At 37.7% G+C, this 13307-nt stretch overlaps 1 protein-coding gene across 2 annotated transcripts in view; it reads left to right on the top strand.

The window, feature by feature from the left end:
- Window positions 1-235: 235 nt before the first annotated feature.
- ppm1ba (protein phosphatase, Mg2+/Mn2+ dependent, 1Ba) overlaps window positions 236-13307 on the top strand; it is a 47481-nt gene continuing 34409 nt past the window's right edge. Inside the window, exons 1-2 of one of the 2 annotated variants that reach the window (XM_068224919.2) lie at window positions 236-635; window positions 3989-4037. The gene's annotated coding sequence lies outside the window, so the exon portion shown is untranslated. The remainder of the gene's footprint in view (window positions 636-3988; window positions 4038-13307) is intronic. The other variant, NM_131398.2, reaches the window with a different exon arrangement.

Raw genomic sequence — 13307 nt, 5'->3', positions numbered from 1 at the left:
TAGGTGTAGTGTGCTTCTTTTCTCAAAGGTGTTGAGACTTTATTTGAGTGTTAAGTTGACCAAAACAAAAAAAAAACACAAAAAATTTATTTGAAAGAAACAGGTCTCAGACTATAGCTGTGAATAAAAACCAAATGAATAATATCTGATAAAAAAAAATTCTTGGCCTCATTCAGCACCCGCGCAGTTCTTGGCAAGATTCATGTTAAACACAGTCAATGGCCCCGCCCATCCCACAGAAGCCGAGCGCGCGGCCGTCAATGGCACTAGTCGTGCACGTCACCTGTCTCTACCATGTAGCTAGAAACGCTATCACAGCTCGAAATTCAACTCAGACGACCAACACGGTCGCATCTATTCTTCGATTTGTCAAAATGAAACTGTATGTCAAAGATGTTTGTTACAGCTCGTAATCCCAGCCGTGAGCCGCTGAATGCAAAAGTGACCGTGTGAATTGAAGCGCAGTAGCTAGCCAGCTAGCTGGGTTTACCTTTAGCTGAGCTAGTCGACACAAGCTAATATCACCGACCGTCAAAATATTTACGTTTAACCAGTGTCCTCTAAAGAAAAAAAAGACACATTGACGGCTGCTCGGAACGTGGCGTTTTTCCGGAGGATCAATTTCTACGTGGAAAGTAAGTTACATCACACTGTCAGACGTGACTAACATTAGCAAGCTAGCCGTTATCTACCGGACTGGACGTGTTTTGTAGCTGTAGCAAAGAGCAGTTAGTTAGCCTATATCGCTGTCTGCTCTAGGAAAACGACCTCTTCTAGTGTCGCAAAACAAAACGACTTCCCAGTCTAAGGTTTAGGGTATCGTTAGTGCTCAATATGAAGGTTAAAAATGGTGTCTGTTATGTCCCAGGTGCTGTGTGCCGTTGGGGGGTTTAAAACACAATCCGTTATTTCTGCAGTAAACACAGCAGCCTTACTGGGGTTTAGTTAATAAAGTCTTATGTGGGTTATATGTTTTAGAATCTAAAGAGAAAAACTAAATAGTACTGTAACGCTATGTTAATCAGTGCATAAAATGCGCTTTGGTATTGAGGTAAAGTTGGTTTATATTCGCACATTTGTTCATGTTAGTTAACTGTCTCTGTATTGTTTACCACGCTAATTTGAATATTCAATCAGAATTAGCATTTTGGTATGACTTCAAAACAACATCAACACTATCTAATTGACTGTAAATATGGTTGTACTTTGATAGTATTTGGCTGCTAATATGATTTCCCAATTTTGAATTTGCAAAGAATATGTTTCTGAAATTATATTTAAGAGAATTTCTGATTATCTGAATAATAACCAACTTTACTTCTATCGCTTTGGTTACGTTATTTGGGTTAGAAATAAATGTGTACCATTTTTCTTATTGTGCATTTTCACAGTGTAACTTACTATACCTGCATTAAATTCTCTAAACAAATGAATGACTTGGGCTAGGATATAATTCAAAACAATGTGAAATGTTTTGTTGTTGTTTTGTTTTAAATTTTAACAGCAATTTGATAGTAACTGTTGATGGGACTTTTGCAGCAAACTCTGGTGGGTAATTATAATTATCATTAAGATTTTTAATCTAGTGGCTATAAACAAAGTCCCTTAAATATATATTCTTTGTTATAAATGTTAAATGTAGTATTGTTTATCTTATCATTTTGTGGTATACTAACTACACAACATAAGTCATGAAGATATAGACAAACAATAATTACATAATAATTTTTGACATTATGTTTTTCAAAATTAAAATATAATGAGTAGCATGATTAAAAAAAAATCTAAATGCGTTCAGTTTCTCAATTAGTGAGATTGCAGAGACTTGAAATGCCATGTGTCATGTGTAGGCATGGGCCGGTAACTTATAGGATTCTGATGGTGTGATAACCTTGGATAAAAATACCACGGTTTCACGGTATTGTGATTGCTGCTCTAAAATATATTATTTTTAAATATCTGGTAAAAAATAAACACCCATTTCTCCATTGAACACAATATATTTTGTTTTACGTAACATTTTGGATATTTTGGAGCAGTAAACATTCATTCATTCATTCATTTATTTTCTTGTCGGCTTAGTCCCTTTAGTAATTCGGGGTCGCCACAGCGGAATAAACTGCTAACTTATCCAACGAGTTTTTACACAGCGGATGCCCTTCCAGCCGCAACCCATCTCTGCGAAACATCCACACACACACACACACACACACACACACACACACACACACACACACACACACACACTCACTCATACACTACGGAAATTTAGCCTACCCAGTTCACCTGTACCGCATGTCTTTCGACTGTGGGGGAAAAAGGAGCACCCGGAGGAAACCCACGCGAACGCAGGGAGAAATTGCAAACTCCACACAGAAACGCCAACTGAGCCGAGGATCGAACCAGCAAACCAGTGACCTTCTTTCTGTGAGGCGAACGGGCTAAATAATTCAAATGAATCACTGTCTTCTGTATTCATTAGTTTCAAAAAGGCATCTTTGGATATATTTTCTGCAAGAGATGCCGTTGTCTTAAAAAGAAAATGTAAAAAAAAAACTTAGGAATAGTATAGCAGAAAATTTTGGTGGTTTTAAAACCTTGAGTATATATTGAAAATGGTTATCATCACATCAGATGAGTGAAAACCTTAGGTGCTGGCTCCAGAAAGTGCAAATACAATGCAAAATACAGACAGTGCAAAATACAACAGCATAACCCCCCCCCCCCCAAAAAAAAAAAAAAAAGACTGGACAATGTAAAATCGACAGCAATATGTACAATGAATAGGTGTACCCATAATTGTAGGCAATATTCTTTTAAATATGGATTGGTTAAAGTGCAGTGCATGCTACATATTGAATGTGTAGCATGGGATGCGTCCCATGCCTAGTGATTAGTGTCAGTGCGTGTGAAGGTAGTATACAAAACCACACTGTTTATTCACATAGAACATGCAGACTTTATGCTTAAATAATCACTTGCAGTTTAAAATTTACAGATAAGTGTTTATATGGTTATTTGATTAAATGTGCTGCAGCTTTTGATATATTCATTTAAAATGCATTCTTAAATATTTGATAATTTCACCCATTCTTTTACCACAAAAGTACAGAGCAATTTACAGAAGTTTTGAGTGTTGAAAACAAAGTGCCAGCATCACCTTTATTCAAATATCTTATCAGTTTTACTTATCAGTTATCAGTTTAACTTAACCAGAGCAGATTTCCAGATCCTCATCACACCAATCTGCACAGAGCAATGCAAGTTCCGATAGTGAATCTTTCTATGATGTTTTCTGTCTAAGCTGTTTGTCAAAATAACATTTTCCCCTTTATGTTGCACTTATGTTGCCTGATTGATTTTGAAGACTGCTTTAAATTGATTTTCTTTGTATCCAATAATTTCTTTTAAGGTTATTTCTATAGACTACATGAATCAAATCAGCCTGTTGCTTGTGTATTTTATTCTTTCTTTTATTAAGTTGACTTCAGTTTGTTTATCCATGACTTGACAAGCAGCATAATCAAGTAGGCAGTAATAGTTACCAATTTTTTGCATCTGCTCTAGGAAATGCATTTAAACCTGGAGACATTTGTAATAATAAAAATAAAACATTGTTAAATGTTAAGACTTCGGTTTAGCTCAGTCAAAAGTTCCCTCACTTTCAGAGATTGATCTGCTAATTGTCCAGTGATGTATATTTTTGGTCCACAAGAAGATAAAGAGCATAATCCAGAAGACCACTGAATGACATTGAATGCTGCAACTTCACAAACTTGAGCATCAAAAATAAGATCTGTAACCAGTTTATACAATAATAGTTTTAGTTTAATAAGAGGATAGAGCACCAAATATCTTTAAAATTTAAAGTTGTAATAATTTCTATTTTAACAATCGATGTAACTACCTTTCTCTGTCTCCATTAATCACCACAAAACAGTACTCGCTCATTTCTGAATATTGAAATCGGTTCTTTCATGTCTTCTAGGGCTCGGACGGAGGAATACACACACCATTTTATCAAAATTCCTGTTTTGGTGAGTAAACCCAATCCACTTGTTTTTGTCTTAAATGAATAATTCGCCCAAAAATAAATTCTCTTGTCATTTACACACCCTTAACTTTTTTCAAACCTGTTGAAGTTTTTTTTTCTTCTGCTGAACACAATATATACTGAAGAGTGTTGGAAAAAATAGTGTCTTCCATAGTGTTTTTTATGGATGTCAATGACTACTTTTTTAAAAGAAATTTCAGAAATGTCTTATTTTGTGTTCAACATGAAATAAATTCATAAAAATTTAAAACCACTTGAGTATGAGTAAATGATGAGGATGTCCTTGGGTGAGCTATCCATATAAATATCCCTATCATCACAAAAATAAAATGGAGTATTAATATGTGAACATTATTAACACTTGAACATTAAAGAGCTATTATTATTGATTAAAAAGGGTCATATTTTAGTTTTGGGAGTTTCCAACAACATGCTGATATGCATGCAAGATCAAAAACACTTTTATTGTCTCATGCATTTATTTTTACCTAATTATCCCAACGACTCCCATATGATTGCCAGCGATTTATTTGTTCCCAAATCCCTCCTTAGCGTGAGGCTAAACTGCACTAATTGGTCTGATGACCCATTCTGTTGTAATTGGTCGATTGCTTTAAGCGTGAGACAGAGAAAGGCTTCTCAACAATTTTATAGTATTCAGAGTGCAGAGTGTGTGTGTATGGCCAATGCAGGAGTGTATTAGAGCAATGCAGTTTAACACTAGCATATTGCTTAATTCTTTATAAGTAAAAACAGTGACACACATTCAGTAATAATCCACACAGCGGCAAAAGCTGTACTAATTTGAAACTTGACTGCAGCACATGTGTAGGGACAGCTGACGATGGCCATAGCAACGATAAACGGCAGTGGAATGCGAGCTCACAAACGCATTCAAATCCGTAAACAAAGCATTTTCAATGTGGCTTTAGACGCGATATGAGAATATAAAGAGTTAACAAGATACAGTACAAGCGGTTACAAGTAACAAAATGGTTAAATACATAATTTGCAAGCTAGATAAAACAAGGAGGCAACCATTTTAATCACACTGATCCATGAACTGCGTACTGTAAAGTTATTGTCAAGCTCTGCAAAGTCCCATACATCAATAGTCTTTTCTGATCCTTCCTTTACCAAACAGCAGATTAATCCCCCATTGTAAACATGTAGATTGCTAAAGCACTCGTCAGAAATATCACTGGAACACAGTACAAGGCTGGGGCTATAATGCTGAGGTATTTTTGCAAAAAATAAATATTAACCATTCTTTACAGCCTCATCTTTGGGTAGGAAAAATAACACTAAAGTGCGTCACAAGATGCGCTGCGACACGGCGTGCACATGACAGTTTAAAGTATCACACACCAGACGCGCACATTCGCATTTAAAATGAAACTAATCAGTAGGTGCTCTGTGCTTCTGGTCTGTGACCCCCTTAACTTTCACACTACAGAGCACAGCGTATTCGCGACATAATTCAACCGGGATCTGCTTCAGCGTTTGTCTTCCTCCTTTTCTTTTTATAGTGTTTGTTCACGGGGCGGGAGGTTTCAGTTTTTTTTGTGTCCGTTCAACAAATGAGCCCCGCTCAAGTACCATAACGACGTCACGCCTACACAACTAAAGACTTGTTACAGCAGCGATTAATTCAAACCACTATAAGTCGACTCTTTTATAGATGAATCAATAGTTTTTAACACTGCACACTTTCAGATTTAAGCCAGATAATTCAGACTTAGTTGCACACTACATGGAAGGTGTCATTTTTAAAAACCCATAATAGGGGCTCTATAAATAATAACATGTAATGTTATTTCATTGCAACCTTATCATACGTTATTAAATCTAACATTAAAGAGCCCATATTATACATGAAATAGGGTCATATCTTGGTTGTAAGGGTCTCCAACAACAGTTTAATATGCATGCAAGGTCAAAAAACACTTTCATGGTCTTATAATCTGCATTTATTTTTACCTAATTATCCCAGCGACTCCTGTATGAATTGTCCAGTAATTCATTTGTTCCCAAACCCCTCCTTAGCGCAAAGCTAATCTGCGCTGATTGGACCAATGACAGCCTGTTGCGATTGGTCGACTGCCTTCAGTCAGAGAGTGAAATGCACAACAGCTAATCAGCAATATAAAAGTAATCAGTTCATACACGCTCGATAGTGTAGGCGTGGATTTCAGCTGCCAATGGGTCAATGTAAATACAGACTATGGACTTGAAAATACAGACGAATATTTTATTGTGCAAAAACTCCAAAAACAGTTGAGGAGATCTTCTAGCTTCTCACTCTGCTCCTTTCACAGACACACACACACATATTGCACACACACACACACACACACACACGCACTTAACCCTGCTCGACAACGCGCGCGCACACACACACACACACAAAAACACACACCTCCGGACGACAGCTCGCGCACACGCACACACAGACACACACACTACTCCTCGTCCACGGAGCTCCGTTAACAAAGCAGCACGCGTCGTGTTTTTAACGTGACTTTGCACGCGATAAGAGAATATAGCCAGTTAACCTGATACAGTACACGCGGTTACAAGTAACAAATCACAACTAAATACATTTGCAAGCTAGAGTCAACGAGGCAACTTTAATCGCACGTACTTACACTTGAGAAATGGAGGAAGAAAAATCCATCCTGACGTCCATCAGTAAGTTACTCTTTACTGATCCTTCCTTTAACAAACGCTGATGAAGTATTCTTTGTAGCATGTAGCTTCCAGAAGTTTCCAGTAGTTTCCAACTGCTTGACTATAATGCTGAGGTTTCATCTTTGGGTAGAGACTCAATATATCCATCTGCAGTGTGACTTCAATCGACCGGCATATTTGTGTGTGTGTGTGTGTGTGGGTTTCTGCGTCAGAGGGCGGGGCCTCATGTTTAAAATCTCCCGGGTTTGCGCATGCACGTGAATAACTTGGTTTCGTTCGTACGTCATGGCGAAACACCTAATGAATCGGTATCAAGGCGACTCGTTTGAAGCACTATGAGTCGACTCTTTTATAGATGAATCAACAGTTTTAAACACTGACACTAACAGATTTAAGCCTTAGCTGGATACTTCACTTCACTTAGAGCTGTGTTACACACTACATGGAGGGGAATTTTCAAAAACCCATAATATGGGCTCTGTAAAACTTAACAATTATAGTATATTCAGTCATGGGTTTTTAATAGGTCTTCAAACAATTCCAATTTTTGCTGGTAAATTTAAGTTATGCGCCCTGTACAGAACAATATTTTAAGCCTGTACAGAACAGTTTTAACACCTATCATCTTCCGAACACTAGTTGCGAAGGTACTTTTCCCTTTTTTTCTCAAAAACTACTGATCCAAAAGACATCAATCAAAGTTTGGACTGTGCAATAGGTATTCAGCCAGAGAACGATCACACAAACTTGCTTGTCTGGCTTTCAATGCTGGAAAAGTTGTCATTTAAGTGCGACCAAGGGCATAAAGTATAGAACATGGTTGATCTATGTTTCACAGTACCTGCTCTTGTGACATGTCCTTTTTGCTTAAAACCAAAATACTTCAGATGTACAGTTGTTTTTATGCACAAGTTTGTCACTGCTGTTATTTTTTTTGTTCCTGCCACTATTACTCTGCTTTGAGGCACTAGGTTTACCCTCTAGTCAATAGCAGAACAGCACACACTAGGGAGCAGGTATAAAGATAGCAAAAACCCATATGATTGGTCAAATTTGGAAAGCCTCTGCATGCAACGCGAATGCTTTGCACATAAAATATATTTAAATGATCTTAACTCTCTGATACAGATATTATTGCGATAATGTAAATTTTTTGCCCTATTTAAAACCATGCAATGTTTAGCATTTTTCTATCTCCCTAAATACTTAAAATATTTGTTATTTAATTTATTTTTTGCCTTTGATTAGTTGCGGTTGTGCTATTGACATGTTTTCATTTATTATTACTAAACACTATAAAATATACAAGGCATGTCACTAATATTTTTGCCAGGGGAAAAGTGTTATGGTCAATATGGTAAATGAAACCCTGTCTTCTAGTACAAGAGTCAAAAATCTATCACTATAGACTTATAATTCTGCAGGAGTGCTGCACGATTAATCATATCGCAATTGCGATGTCAACCTATGCGATTACATTACAGCAAATCTTGCAATTATATTAAATAAACAAATGCTTTTGTGGACTTAACAAGACATTCATTCGCCTGTTTCACACCGCAAGCGAAAGCAGTTCGTGAGCAGCATGTGTGCAGCGCGTATGGAGAGCTTCAGCTCTTTTGAACCCTCTGGTGTCAGCAAATGCACTGGATTCTCAGTGAATGCTTGCTTCAAAAACAGAACCAACTACACTAGAAAACAAATGTTCGCTGGTTTTGTAATTTTTATGAAATTAACGCGGGGTACAGTCCATTACGTCAAATGTGCATCACATGACAGAAACTACACAAACGCCCACAAACTAGTAAACAAAGAGGTTTCTGTCTTTTTGGGACAAGATTTGTCATCAAGACCAAGTTCGAAATTACTTCATAAGACCCGTGCAATCAAGCAAGGTATTATTTAGAACGGGTTTCAAACTCAGTTGGAGCTCAACCCTATATAAACACACCTGATCAGATTAATTGACGTAAACAGAAACAGCATTAAAAGCGGTCAGTGTTGTGATTTTATTCCCTTCGATTGCACATGTCCATTATATGGGGCAAACTGAAAATGCAGATTTTGTGTGATTTAAAATGTTTAGAGGAGAGTGTTGTTTAATTTTATTGGCATTTCCAAAAATATGAAATTTAAGATCAAAGCAGTGACATAAATGCATAAAAGCAGTGAAATGGCTTTTGCACCTGGCGTTTTGAGCATTGGTGTGCACAATCACATTGATGCCCTTTATATAGTCACGAGGCATGAAACATCGACGGAAAACGCGAGCAAAAGTCTCTGTGTGCACGAGCCTTAAGCCGAAAGAAAATGAATAAATATTAGCCAAGCCTTGATAACAGTAGAGTTTGAGCATGCAATATTGTGTTGTATGTGGCTGTGAAAAAGAGTCAAGATAAAACAAGATGATTATATGTTGATAAAGCAAGCAATTTCTCCTAATTTCAAATTTTTGTACTGAGAGGTCACGTTCTTATCACAATTTCACAGCTTGCATTTCCAGTCAACTGTATTCACATGCGTATGAATGAAAGTTTATGGGGTGAAAAGTGCAGTGTAACCGTGGCTTTAGGCTATTTTTTTCTGCTGATCTGTTAAATAATCAGATTCTTCCTTGAATTGATTGTCAATGTTATATTTAGCTTCTGGCTTGTTATACACGTGCAACACTTGTACAGTGTCTTAATAATTGCACAATAATTTAAGTCTTATAGTAGGAGCTGCATAAAAAATCCACAGCCTCAAAATAGAAACCTGCAGGCACTATGTCGGAGAATTTTAAATGCTTTGTCTCTCTTAATCTCAACTAGGTTTAAGTGAGAAACGGTGAATCAGCATGTAATTTCCTGTATCATTATAGGCAGTTTTTATTCTCATATAAAGTAGTTACTTTTTGTAGAATATACTTCTACTGATGAGTGCTGCTCAGTGCTTGAAGTTAAATTCCTTTCATGTTTGCCCAAGCAGTAAAGTTTGTTTTCACTGGGATTTTGGACCTTTGCCTGCTGTGTGTGCTAATGGTTTAATCAAAAAGGCTTTTAGGGTTTTTGTAATCCACGATAGTTTATGGGCTATGCAGAATGTATGACATGAAGGTTTTCACCTACCTCATTCCCCGATGGCACTTTACATAGACACTAGCATTGAGACAGATGATGTGAACACCTAAAATAACTCTGCAAGTTTATGAAGTGCTAGGGCTTAGTTTTTAGAGGATTGTTGGTCTGTTGTAGGTTTTTTTGGTCTGTAATGGATGTAAACATCATTTAGATGAAAACATTCTGTCTTTTGGTTGATTTAGTTTTTAATTCATTTTCTCAAAGAAATGAAGTTTGTGTCCCAAATCGCATACTTATGAACTATTCTACTTTATTCTGTTGAATGGGCTGGACGATATTGCAAAAAAAAATGATTACAATATAATGTTTCTTATCATTCGATATTAATAATTATTGAATGTGTTTTAACAATACATTTAGTAATATTAGGATTTTTTGTTATTTAACCACTTTATTTTAATTTACAACATTACTGAGACAAATTTAGTTTTAAAAGTAAAAACAAAGATTTAAAAAAAAAATCTGATTTCATTCATTCATTCATTTTCTTTTTGGCTTAGTCCCTTTATTGATCTGGGGTTGCCACAGCGGAATGAACCGCTAACTTATCCAGCATATGTTTTACGCTGCGGATGTCCTTTCAGCTGCAGATTATCTCTGTAAAAATATCTTATCTCTTTATAATAAAATAAACTTAAGTGTTAAAGAGACTCTTAAACTTTATAGATAAAATGTTACTAAGTTTGTGCATTGGTCAACATTTGTAAGGTGTCAGTAATAATGATAAAATAAACCTCAAACTCTGTAAGCAAAACAAATTATGATAACCAAATCTGAGCTTTCAAGTAAAGGAGCTAACAATCAATATTCAAGTACATAGTGCATCATTACAAGTTGGGAAGTTGAATGACTACATTACCCCTATGCTAATAAATCTTTCAGGTGGGGTGCTAATGGCTGGGATGCACAAGAAAAGAAACCAAAAAGGCACTCTGGCGACATCCTTACATGCTTTTTTTATTTACAATCTCCCCACTCACGTGCGTTGTTATTCTGGCTTGAAGTGGCAAGCGTGTGGTTCCCTTCACCATTTTCTATGACTTCTCTCATAACTAGGTATCTATCAAGCATTTTCTTAAAGACAAATGCAAAAACCATTCCAATGCAAGTTTTTGGAGAAAAGTAAAAAGCACTGCAGTGTTTGGATGCACTGTGTTTGTCTGAGGTAATTAGTCTGCTGTTACTGAAATCGTTATATTCCATACAAAGTGTGAAGCAGTGGGAAGTTGGTTCTACTTGCATGAATCATTCAGAAAAGTTCCGATAGGTGTTCCTGAAAAATGAGTGAATATCAAGTGTTCGCCGCTTGAGCACCATGTGCGTGTCATGTAAGCTGCGCGCCTCCATTGGAAATGACAAATTGACAGCTTATTGGCATTCCTTTTAAGACACTCACTCAGCAGCCACATTTTGATAAACTATTGCGCTTTATACGGAAACTTCAGACCGAACTTTTTTTTATTGTTATTGACAATGGTGTTCAGTCAATGAATATTGATACTGATTTTGTTGCCCAGCCCTATTCTGTTGTAGAAGTAGTGCATTCATTAAAATTTCTAAAAAGCATGTTAAAAATAAGCATGGAATTTTGAAGACTTTGTGCACTCAAGGCTTGCAGTTTTGCTCATGTAGCAGATCTGGTGCTGACGTTTCTTTATTTATTTTGAATTGTGATAACAAATTCTCCTACGTGAGTGATTATGCCCCCTCCATAATGGTGAGTTTGGTTGAATTCATGACAGGTACTGCTTGGCAGTTTAATTTTGGCATTTATGTCCCTACTTTGGCAACCTGGCCTAGGAAACACTTTACCCAGGATATGTTTTTCTCTGTGCACATACCTTGTATTTGATACCTAAAGGCTGATTTATACTTCACCTACCTTGTGCATGCATAGTCGTGCATTTATATTTCTGCGTGCTGCTTGTGTTGCTCTACAATAACACTTCCGAAACGCTTGCTGGCAGTAGGTTTTTATGTTCCTCTGTGTCAGGTTTCTTCGTGGGTGTTTGGTTTTTTTCTGAACGCTACCTTAATGTACAAGTAGCTAAAACTCACTCATTCAGAGGCACGAGTCGTCGAACGTGCAATAACTTTAATCATAAGGTAAATGCAAAACAAGTGTTTCCATATAGAGCTCCTTCGTGTGACTTAAATCTTGTAAACACTTGCTCCATCAGTTTTGTGGATCTCAGCACCGCCCACACTCATCACCACTACCAAGCCGACCAATGACAGAGCTTGCACTACACATCATTGCGACACGTAGTTATATTTTTTTTCAGAGGTGCATGTCAGCCACGGCGAGGGCTATACGGCCGTGTGAAGGCTGTGTCGTAGCATAAATTATGTATAAATTATAAAAAGTATAAATTAGCCTTTAGTCTTTAGGGTCTTTTGATTAAATGATTCCAAAACAGCCTGGGAGGCTTCTGCCCTGTGTAGATTGCTGGGGTAAGGGACACCTTAGGTGGAGGGCAAGGGGGCCCTAAGGACTGCAAGCCTTAGGAGAGTGGCTGGCCCCTGGGCAGCTCAATGGAGTCAGAGACCCTGGAGGTGGAGGGCAAGGGGGCCCTTTGGTACCCAGACTGTAAGTCCAGGGAGAGAGGTTGGCTCCTGGGTAGCTTGCTGCGGTCAGGGACACCTTAGGTGGAGGGCAAGGGGGCCCTAAGGAGCTCAGATTGCAAGCCCTGGGAGAGTGGCTGGCCCCTGGGAAGCTTCTTGGGGTCAGAGACCCTGGAGGTGCAGGGCAAGAGGGGCCTCTGGGGCCCAGATTGCAAATCCAGGGAGAGAGGTTGGCCCCTGGGTATATTGCTGGGGTAAGGAACTCTTTAGGTGGAGGGCAAGGGTACCCTAAAGATCCCAGGCTGCAAACCCTGGGAGAGTGGCTGGCACGTGGGCAGCTCACTGGGGTCAGAGACCCTGGAGGTGGAGGGCCATATTTGCTTTTAGAGAGATAGAGTAAACAAAGAAGTCATGTTTATGTTTTCAGTAGGTGATCTAGAAAAGTTTTTATTTATTTATTTTTTCAAGTACATAGAAATATGAATCAAAACTTTTTAATAACTATATGGTTACAACCTTTATAAGTTGAAGTTTTGGGGATTGAATATTTATTTTAATCATGAATATTTAAAAAATGTAAACAATTTAAAAGTTAATTCTTTAAGTTAATTGCTATAATGACGTCGACAAACTTGGTTGGTAAAAAAGATGCACAACCAACAGGAACCAGCCAACAGTATCTGAGGTTTCTGCTAAAATTACTAAGTACAAGCATAAAAGCAGAAGATTGAATCAGTCTACTGACCAGCTTACTGCCTTGAACCGCTGTCTCGAGAGCTTAAGTGTGTGTGTGTGTGTGTGCGTGCGTACTTGCGTGCGTGCGTGCGTGTGTGTGTGGTCACGTGATGTGGGTTTTCAGCAGTAGTGTGGAAGGAGGG

Source organism: Danio rerio, chromosome 13 (genome assembly GCF_049306965.1).
Source record: "Danio rerio strain Tuebingen ecotype United States chromosome 13, GRCz12tu, whole genome shotgun sequence".
Classification (NCBI taxonomy): domain Eukaryota; kingdom Metazoa; phylum Chordata; class Actinopteri; order Cypriniformes; family Danionidae; genus Danio; species Danio rerio.
This window is presented reverse-complemented; position numbering and strand designations above follow the sequence as displayed.